Here is an 11,466-nt window from a genome sequence, read left to right on the forward strand (position 1 = left end):
TCGTATCAAGTAGTCCTGGGGAGGTTCCCATACAATAAAGCCAAATTCCAACTGCCGTCTTACCGGAGACTCATATGCCCTCTCCTTTACGTCCTTACTACAACACCTAAATACTCTCATAAGCATGTGAAGAGATCTGTCAACTTTCTTAACAACCTCGTTAATATGATTTCTCCAATGAAGATCATTCCTACTTTTCACAGTATCTTGTCACCTTATCTTGTAGAGTATAAAGTGTAATCGGAATTATCACTGTGATGAATTCTATAATATCCTTCTTGGACAACGACAGTTGTTAAAAGCAATGCATTCAAGTCAGAAATATGAATAATTAGTTTGCTGACTGTCGAAGAATAATCATGCTGCATTGTGTTTTTGTTATGCCATTGATCGGAAATTGTAAACACAAATAATAAATAGTCCTCCTCTGTGGTGTAGTGGTCAGTGTGATTAGTTACCACCCCCGGAGGCCCGAGTTTGATTGCCGACTCTTCCACGAAATTTGGAAATTGGAACGAGGGCTGGAACCGGGTCCACTCAGCCAGCCTCAGGAGGTCAACTTAATAGAGGGAGGTTTGATTCCCACCTCAGCCATCCTCGAAGTGGTTTCCCGTAGTTTCCCCCACTTCTTCTCCAAGCAAATGCCGGGATGGTACCTAACTTAAGGCCACGGCCCCTTCTTTCCCTCTTCCTTTCCTATCGTTTCCAATCTTCCCATCCCCCACAAGGCCCCTGTTCAGCATAGCAGGGGGAGATATACTGATCCTCCTCCACAGGCGTATCCCCGACCAAATGTTTCACGCTCCAGGACACTGTCGTTAAGGCGGTAGAGGTGGGATCCCTCTCTGAGTCCGGGGGAGAAACAAAACCTGGACAGCAACCTGACTAAATAAATATACAGTGGAACCTTGATATCTCGAATCACCTCGGGAGCTAAATTTTATTTCGAGTTATCGAAATGTTGAGCATGTATAGCACAAAATCGAATCATATGTATCTACGGGCTTATACCGAATATTTTCTTCTTAATTGTATTTTACAAACTCTATTTTACGGCATCACTTAAATGTCTTTAAAAGACAGGATACAGCAGTGAAACAATAAACATTCCTCCGTTAACACATTTGGAAAAATACGTTAGTCTCTTCTGTTTGTTACTGTTAACCTTTCCTCTCTTCTTGTTGACACTTCTCGTCAATACCACGCAGCCGAGATTCGTAAATGGAGCTTGTCATCCGCGACTTGGGGGGTTGCTTTCGTACGTGACCGGTAATTAATTAACAGCCGAGAAACAGCGAGGCATCGCCGATTTTTCGATCATTAGAAGTTTTAGTTTTGTGGTTGCCGTCATATTAGCTCCCAGCATCACTGTAAAGCTTTCTTCACTTCTTAACTGTTCCTCACCGAATTTCAAGTAATAGAGAAATATATACACGTGAAGAATAGGACAAACGACCGGGAAATTTACTTCGAGATACTGAAAATTCGAGTAATGAATGTTCGAGATATCGAGGTTCGACTGTATGTATAATAATTAAATAAATACAGTATGTATGAATTTACACCCTTTCATAACGAGATTACATTATTTCTTATTAATAATGGATATGCCTACATTATCTTTTTTTTTTTTTTTTTTGCTTTACGTCGCACCGACACAGATATATCTTATGGTGACGTTGGGATAGGAGAGGCCTAGGAAGTGGAAGGAAGCGGCCGTGGCCTTAATTAAGGTACAGCCCCGGCATTTGCCTGGTGTGAAAATGGGAAACCACGGGAAACTATCTTCAGAGCTGCCGATAGTGGGGCTCGAACCCACTATCTCCCGATTACTGGATACTGGCCTCACTTAAGCGACTGCAGCTGTCGAGCTCGGTGGAGTGGTGCTCGTCCTCCTCCCCAGTTGTTTCCCCGACCAAATGTCTCACGCTCCAGGACACTACCCTTGTTGAGGCGGTAGAGGTGGGATCCCTCGCTGAATCCGGGGGAGAAGCCAAACCTGGACGGTAAACTAGAGAATATATAATAAGTATGCATTTACATTAGGGGCTGCCTGGCCGAGGCGGTAAAGGCACCCGGAAGGACGTGGGTTCGAATCCCCGTCAGGAAGTCGTAAAATTTAAGAAACGAGATTTCCACTTCCGGAGGTGCATATGGCCCTGAGGTTCACTCAGCCTACATCAGAAATTAGTACAAGGTTAATTCCTGAGGGCAAAGGCGACCACTCTACCCCATTACGTGCCGCGATTAACAATGGCGGAAGCCTTTACCTTCCACTCCTCCAAGGGCCTTCATGGCCCTGTACGGAGGTGACTTTGTCTTTTGTCTTTATGCATTTACATTCCATAAAGATATTACATTATTTCTTATTAATAATAGACTGAACTACATTATTTCTCTTTATTATAGATCCTCCTCATGCTCAAGGTGTTCAGTTCGTAGACTGGTATGTGGCAGCTCTCCAGTCGGCTGTATTTTCCGCCCTCCTCTTGAGTTTAGCATAGCTTCCACATTTAATGTCTCCAATTTTCTGCTGAATATATTGGATACGGGTCTTCCTAGGTACCTTTTCCCTTCAAGATCAGTTTAAGCAAGCTGTCTACTCTATTAATTGCGTCCTTCTAGTTTTTATGTTCCTTCAAATCCCATCATTTTTCGCTGCCTTCTTATACACTTCTTCATTTGTATTTAGGGGTTGCAGTAAGGAGAGGGCATATAAATCTCTTGTAAGATCCCAAATAGAGTATGGTTTCAGTATATGGGACCCTCATCAAGATTACTTGATTCGAGAACTGGAAAAATAATCCAAAGAAAAGCAGCTCGATTTTTTCTGGGTGATTTCCGACAAGAGAGTAGCGTTATGAAAATGTTGCAAAGTTTGGACTGGGAAGACTTGGGGGAGAGGAGACGAGCTTTTCAACTAAGGTATGTACCGATCTGTCAGCGGAGATATGGCGTGGAATGACATTACTAGATGAATAAATTTTAGTGGCGTTTTTAAAAGTAAAAAGGATCACAATATGGAGATAAAGTTGGAATTCAAGAGGACAAATTGGGGCAAATATTCATTCAAATTCTCCGCAATTTAAGAACAGACTAGGTAAACAACAAATAGGAAATCTGCCACCTGGCCGATTGTCCTAAATGCAGATAAGTGGTGATTGATTAATGATCCTATGTCTCCTACAGATCTTTTAACATTCTTCTATAGCATCACTGTTCGAATGTGGTTAACATCTTCTTTTCCTATTGTCCAGGTTTCATACCCATACAAGGCAACACTCCACATATACGTTTTTAACAATCTAAGAAAATCAATTCATTAAAATTAAGAATTTAACAGTTAGGCGTACATTATTTCTATTCTTTTAGACACTGTATTTGTAAATTGCCCTTTTATTAATGTTGATGTCCCGCTCCATGGCTAATTGGTTAGCGTGCTGGCCTTTGGTCACAGGAGTGCCGGGTTCGATTCCCGCCAGGGTCGAGAATTTTAACCATCATTGGTTAATTTCGCTGACACGGGGGCTGTTTGTATGTGTCGTCTTCATCATCAATTCATCCTCATCACGACACGCAGGTCGCTTACGGGAGTCAAATCAAAAGACCTGCATTTGGCGAGCCGAACTTGTCCTCGGACACTCCCGGCACTAAAAGCCATACGCCATTTCATTTTCATTAATATTGATTAGTATTATGAAAGAAGTTAATGGAAATGGCAAAACCTAACTCCAAATTTCTCTTTACCACTTTTAGAAATAGGTCCTTATTTTTGTGTCTGAAATTCTGGTCATCCTTAGACCTGTACTTTCTCTCTCTTACCTGCAATTTTTTATATCTGAAATCTTATCATTTGCACGTAAGCGGATAAATACATACTTTGAATACCTTGGAATAACGGTATAAGAACTTGACCTTCGAACCTCTTACTTCTCCCAGCCTTCTCCAGACTACTGTATGTTTACTTACCTCTACACGCTCGTAGAACACAAATATGACATAGATACCAATATATGGTACAGCATCTGGTGGAAGCTTGTCATAGGATAGGGAATCCTGGAGGAGATCTTTCAACATACTTCTACATCTTGTTGTCACCACACCCTTACGTATGGTTAGAACTCGAGAGAAATCTGGTGAAAAGTGTCTCATTAAACATTCGTTTTCTTGAACGATGGCGATTTTCCAAGCAGAGAGGCTTTCATAGCTATAACAAAGTTATACAATTATTCTCTCTTTCTGCTATTGGTTTTACGTCGCACCGACACAGATAGGTCTTATGGCGACGATAGGATAGGAAAGGGCTAGGAGTGGGAAGGAAGCGGCCGTGCCTTAATTAAGATACAGCCTGGTGTGAAAATGGGAAACCACGTAAAAACTATTTTCAGCGTTGCCGACAGTGGGGCTCGAACCCACTATCTCCCGGATGCAAATACAATTATATAAATATATACATACATTCGTTTTGCCCCTTAAGGAGCACGTGGAACCATTAAATAGCACTGGTATTTTTCATCTTCTTGTTCTTATCTTCCCAAAACTTCCTCATCCTATCACTATGGGCCTGCCGTCTTTCTTGTGTCCATGAGATTTTGAGTTTCAAGCTTTTCTCAGACGGATTCTTGGATGCAAATTTATGGGTGGTGATCTTTTGTCTGTATGTATTCCTTGCGGTTGCCATTGGATCAACGTCGACTTCTGCGAGGTCCTTTTGTGTATCCACTAGCCAGCGAACTTGTTTGTCGGTATCCATTGATAATAAGAAATATTTTCTTAGTCGTGAGTCATCCATTCGTGCTAAATGTCCATAACATTTCATACGCAGTTTGCGTGCGACTGAATTGAATCGCTCAGTTAATGCATAGAGTTCTTCCGAGCTTTTTCCCATCCGTATACCCTCTTGAAACTTGGGCCCGAATATCTTCCTCAGTATCTGTCGTTCAATTTTGTCAGTGTCCTTGATGTTAATGGTGAGTGATGATGTCTCAGTTGCGTAGAGTGCCTCAGGGAGGACAACAGCGTGGTAGTGTCGGAGTATGGCTTTTGTGGATATTGATTTCTTATTGTAGAAGTTCCAGGTGATTATGTATGCTTTACGTAGTTTTTCTGCGCACATTTTGTTGGCTGAATTTTCATTGCCTGAATTACCAATAATTTCACCCAAGTACTGGAATTGTTTGACTTGCAGAGTGTTGCCATATTTGGTAGCTAGTGATGTTAGGTGTGTACACTTGGAGTCCATGTATTTCGCTTTTCCATACGAGATGTGGAGACCAGATTTGATTGCAATCTCTCGTGAAGCTTCTCGGTGGCGTGCCTGATTTTTGCGGGAGTCCGGGTAATTATTGCTAGATCGTCCAATTATTATTATTATTATTATTATTATTATTATTATTATTATTATTATTATTATTATTATTATTATTCTGCGCGATTGGATCACTTAGGACTACGCGAAATCGACATTTGTTGAGATTTCCTCTCTGCCCCATAGTTCTTCACTGTCATCGATTGTTATAATTTCTGTTCTTCCGACCAAGTACGTCGTGTTGGTTTCATCTCAAATCCCCTTCTGTGAACAATTTTTCTGATAACATTTCTATCCTGCAGATTTGGTGATCCTAATTCAGTGAGGTCTTTCTGTACTTCCGTATACCATTTTGATCTTGTATATTTGATTTGCGTCCGCCTCTGTCGTGTAGTGGTTAGCGTGATTAGCTGCCACCCCCGGAGGCCCGGGTTCGATTCCCGGCTCAGCCACGAAATTTGAAAAGTGGTATGAGGGCTGGAATGGGGTCCACTCAGCCTCGGGAGGTCAACTGAGTAGAGGTGGGTTCGATTCCCACCTCAGCCATCCTGGAAGTGGTTTTCCGTGGTTTCCCACTTCTCCTCCAGGTCAATACCGGGATGGTACCTAACATAAGGCCACGGCCGCTTCCTTCCCTTGTCCTTGCCTATCCCTTCCAATCTTCCCATCCCTCCACAAGGCCCCTGTTCAGCATAGCAGGTGAGGCCACCTGGGCGAGGCACTGGTCATCCTCCCCAGTTGTATCCCTGACCAAGAGTCTGAAGCTCCAGGACACTGCCCTTGAGGCGGTAGAGGTGGGATCCCTCGCTGTGTCCGAGGGAAAAGCCGACCCTGGAGGGTAAACAGATGATGATGATGATATTTGATTTGCAAAAATTTGTGTATTCGATAAGTAAGTCTATTGTTATTCATTTTTGCAAATGGCTTAAAAACTGAATTCGTCGCAATCGCATTTTATCAGTAAATTTAGATATTTTTATATTTATGAGTTGTGTTTGGGGTGATGTGTTCCATTATTAATTCTGGGCCCTAAGATTTTTGTCATGATTTCCCTCCCTTTAATCTCTAATTGTTCCTTTAAGTTTTTAGTATGCAAATTGAGCGTTTGTGAAGCACAAAGAGCTTCAGGTTTGATCACTGTTAAGTAATAACGAATTTTACTGTTCCAGGACAAGCATTCTTTGTTATAAACACTGTTTGTGTGTCGAAAAGCAATTCCATTTTCTGAATTCTTGAAGCTACTGATTTATTTGCCATTTTCAGTGAACCATTCACCTAAGTACTTCAATTATTATTATTATTATTATTATTATTATTATTATTATTATTATTATTATTATTATTATTCTTTCGAATGGGCCACCAGAGGACCACGTGCCAATTTCAATTCCTTCTTCTTTGTTCTTTCCTTTTCTTCCAGTACGCTTTCATCTGTATGTTTCTTCTTTCTTTCTTCAGACCACTTTGAACCAGTCTTTTTTACTTTCCTACCTTGGAATCCTTCTATTTTCAATACCTTTTCCCGAAAGCCTTCTCTATTATTTATTTCTTCTGTTGTTATACTGTTTTTTTCTAAATCCTTTCTTACTTCATTGACCCAGCTTGTCGTTGATTTCTTACCCCACAAATATCTGAAAATCTTACTGGTTAATCTACTATCTTGCATTCGATATAAATGTCCAAAAAACATAAGTCTCCTTTTCCTCATTACATCTGGTATATTTTCTATTTTTTTATATATTTCAGCATTACTTCGTAATTTCCAACCTTCTGCTGTGTTTTGTGGGTTGCTGTTATATTTCAGGTACAACAACAAAACACAATTCAACTATATTTTGACTTAGTTCCTTCGCTTCACGATATTTATACTCTTCTCTGGGTTTTAAGTTTTGTCCAGTGGTCATCAGGTGAACGATAAGGCTTTCAGCGCGTATGTTTTAGACACTACAAAATTGCACGTGTCCTTATATAATTGGTATCCTATCGCTCCGACCGTCCACAAACTCTTAATTCATGATGCTCAGGCGATCATATACGCCCTTCTGCCGATCGGAAAGGTGTCCGAGGAGGCCCAGGAATCCTGAAACAAGGATAACAGGTTCTTCCGGGAGTACCAAACCCGGAAGACCTCAAGAAAGGACACAACAATCGATCTAATACACAGTGTCCTGTTTTCGGCGGACCCAGTAATTACAAGGCACCTCATCAAAGCCGAAATTAACTGGAATGAACTGCCCCACGAAGTACACGATTTACTCGTGTTCGATGAGGACACAGATGAAGAGGAGGCTTTGGATGAATTGACTTCCGAAGAAGAGACTTCCAAAGCAGAAGAAGAGGACCTTGAAATGTCAAATACAGATAGTGAACCCAAGGCATGACTCGTAAGTAGTCTTACTAATAAGTAACATGGCGCTAAAAATGTAAACATTTCAAATATAACGTAATATATTCTTATTCCTTTATCAGGTCACCTTCCTCGCCAAACTGGCGAGTTAACGGGAACGTAGCGCGCCATTTATCATGAATCCATTCCCAGAATACTAAATTTTGTCCGGCTACCTTAAGTTTTGCGAGTTAGCGGACGCGTAGTGGATCCGCTACTCCGCTGATCGAAAATACGTTAACGGATTCGTAATCAGTGACCTCGAAAACCCACAAGTATGAATTTTCGTCGGCTTTTGTGAACCGGGAAAGATGATATGATTTATTGCCGACTAGAATAGGTGTTTAGACTACTGTGCGTCGCTGCGAAGCATGTGTGGCCGTTAGGGGTAACCGTACACCTTATTAACAGCATATTTTGTTGTGGAAGACATTGCTAAGTTTTGTTAGTTGTTGTCAAAAGTATACCTTAGTTATCAGAACCGTTCTGATACTGTTTTATGGACAAGTTGTTTGACATGGTGTGTGTCAGCTTCCATTTGTTCAGCAATCCGTCTGACATTCCTATCAGACGGTATGGCCTCGTTTAATGATTATGCTTAACTTTTGGACACTAATGTAGTGTACAATCAAGATTTAGGCTAGTTATCGGTGAACCTCAGGAAATCTTATCGTGGATCCCACTTATCTACTACTTGTTATAAGGAACATCTGTTACACGTAGACTATTGGTGTGATAAGAGAAACAGTGTGTTAGTTTAAAAGAAATGTAATGTACCAGATCCTTCTTATTGTTTCCGTGTTTGTCAGATGTTATTATATATAGGTCTTCACTATCTATTACCTTCTTTCTTGGGTCTTATTTACCTAATACAGGTCGTTGTCCTCAAACATGTAGACAGTATACGTTCCTAAGATTAAATTGATGTATATTGGGCAGAAATCTAATCCATACATGCCCAAGGTATTTTCTGTTTACGAATGCAGTAGAGGCGATTGGGAATTAAAGTGTGTGTGTGTGTGTGTGTGTGTGTGTGTGTGTGTGTGTGTGTGTGTGTGTGTGTGTGTGTGTGTGGGAGGGAGGGAGGGAGGGGGGCATAAAAATGATAGATAACACAAAATACCAGGGTTTGGGGGATTATGGCGGCCAGGGAAGGGAAGGGAGTTGGTTATACATCGAAACTGAAAAATATAGCTACAAAATTGGAAGTATCTTGACGCCCTCTGAGCGAATTTTCACAATGAAGTAAAGGTACCAACTTAAGAAAACGCCATGGCGCAACAGCCCCGAAGGGCCATGGCCTACCAAGCGACCGCTGCTCAGCCCGAAGGTGAGGTGTCGTGTGGTCAGCACGACGAATCCTCTCGGTCGTTATTCTTGGCTTCCTGGGCCGGGGCCGTCATCTCACCATTAGATAGCTCGTCAATTGTATTCACGTTGGCTGAGTGGACCTCGAACCAGCCCTCAGATCCAGGTAAAAATCACCGATTTGGTCGGAAATAGAACCCGGGGCCTTGTGGGATTTTAACACGGTTCCTTCAATAATCGATCTTTATGAAAAGTGGTCTCTTAATAGGGGTGGTCTTTCAGACAGGTTTCGCGGAGTTAAAGTCTCGGAAGGATAATATATATTGTGCTGTCCCCGCGGGGTAGGGGTAGTGGAGGATCCGGCTTCAAGTAATCGTGTTGAGGGTCCCATCATCACGAACGCCGTCTTAAGACAGTACCGTAAAATCTTCAAGAACTCCCAATTACCGGTACAAAAAGACATCCCTGCGCTCAATCTTCAAAGGCTGAAGTCACGCCAACCATCTTTGCGTGATGCTGCTGACACGGCTCGCAACAACTTTAACGCTGTGAAAGTTTGGAAAGATCACTTGGAATCTTCGACAGGTTTGTCCCTTCACAACATGTTTTCTGGTGTTTCTTAACAGAGTTCGGACAGGCCATAGAAGATGCAGGGCCTCACTATACAAGTGAAACTGCATAACGTCACTAGAATGCGACAGTGGTGCCCCACGGCAAGTCATCGTTCACATCTTCCGCTGCTGCAAGCTACGTGCTTATTCAGGTAGCTGGGCTGATTTCTTGATTCCGTCAGAGGCAGTGCGTTGTAGTAAAGATGTAAAGGACCGAGCTCGATAGCTGCAGTCGCTTAAGTGCGGCCAGTATCCAGTATTCGGGAGATAGTAGGTTCGAACCCCACTATCGGCAGCCCTGAAGATACTTTTCCGTGGTTTCTCATTTTCACACCAGGCAAATGCTGGGGCTGTACCTTAATTAAGGCCACGGTCGCTTCCTCCCCACTCCTAGTCCTTTCCTGTCCCATCGTCGCCATAAGACCTATCTGTGTCCGTGCGACGTAAAGCAACTTGCAAATAAAAGAAATATGTAAAGGAGAGGGGATATAAATTTCTGGCAAGACCCCAACTAGAATATGGTTCCAGTGTATGGGGCCCTCACCAGGATTACTTGATTCAAGAACTGAAAAAAAAATCCAAGGAAAAGCAGCTCGATTTGTTCTGGGTGTTTTCCGACGAAAGAGTAGCGTTATAAATATGTTGCAGTTTGGGCTGGGAAGACTTGGGAGAAATAAGTGGTATGTTCCGAACTGTCAGTGGAGATGGCGAACTGTCAGAGGAGATGACGTGGAATGACATTAGTAGACGAATAAGTTTGGATGGTGTCTTTAAAATTAGGAAAGATCACAATATGAAGATAAAGTTGGAATTCAAGAGGGCAAATTGGACTAAATATTCGTTTATGGGAAGGGGGTTAAAGATTAGAAAAACTTACCAAGGGGGATGTTCAATAAATATCCAGTTTCTTTGAAATCACTTAAGAAAAGGCTAGGAAAACAACAGACAGGGAATCTGCCCCCTGGGCGACTGTCCTAAATGCAGATCAGTATTGAGTGATTAATTGGATTGAAGGTGTTAGAGTGGATGGAAGGGCTCGACATGCTGATATGAAATTCAATTGTAGCCTATATATGTAGAATTTATGCCATACGCTAAATAAATAAGTAATCATCACGACGTGCAGGTCGCCTACGGGTGTCAATTCAAAAGACCTGCACATGGCAAGCCGAACTTGTCTTGGGACACTCCCGGAATTTTTTAATACTCCCTCAATTTAGAGCATTGATGATACAGGTTTCACTGTGTGTTAAATAATAATAATAATAATAATAATAATAATAATAATAATAATAATAATAATAATAATAATAATAATAATAATAATAATAATAATAATAATAATAATGTTTCATGATCCTTGATCACGATATGGCGAGCTGTACTAATTTTACCGCCGCGTGACAACCTCGATTTGAAAAGAAAATTGCAATCGCCCCCACCACTCACCATGTCGTCATCGGTTATTGAAACATATTTTAAAGTATGAAGTCAAAATTACTGGACATTCCCGTGTGAGGCTCGAAATTCTCCGCGGGCCCACAGTACCGTACGTTCGCGAACGAAACGAAATACGTAGGCTTGCGTGCCGGTATTCTACGTCAAAAAGAAGTGAAATAAAAATTTGACCGTACACTTTCTCGCCTTCATATCGGGTTTGAAATGATTTATACATCTTTCAACTTACCTCATCCGTAGTTTCTATTAATACCCTCTAATGATTTCATGATAATACGGTGATGCAGGATCAAAAATGGCAGCGGTCTCCACATTAGCCCACACACCTTCTTGGGAAGAGTTGCTGCATGAAAAGTTGGAGCATAATTTATAGAGATACCCTATATTTTTTAACA

Source organism: Anabrus simplex, chromosome 13 (assembly GCF_040414725.1).
Source record: "Anabrus simplex isolate iqAnaSimp1 chromosome 13, ASM4041472v1, whole genome shotgun sequence".
NCBI classification, from domain to species: Eukaryota; Metazoa; Arthropoda; class Insecta; order Orthoptera; family Tettigoniidae; genus Anabrus; species Anabrus simplex.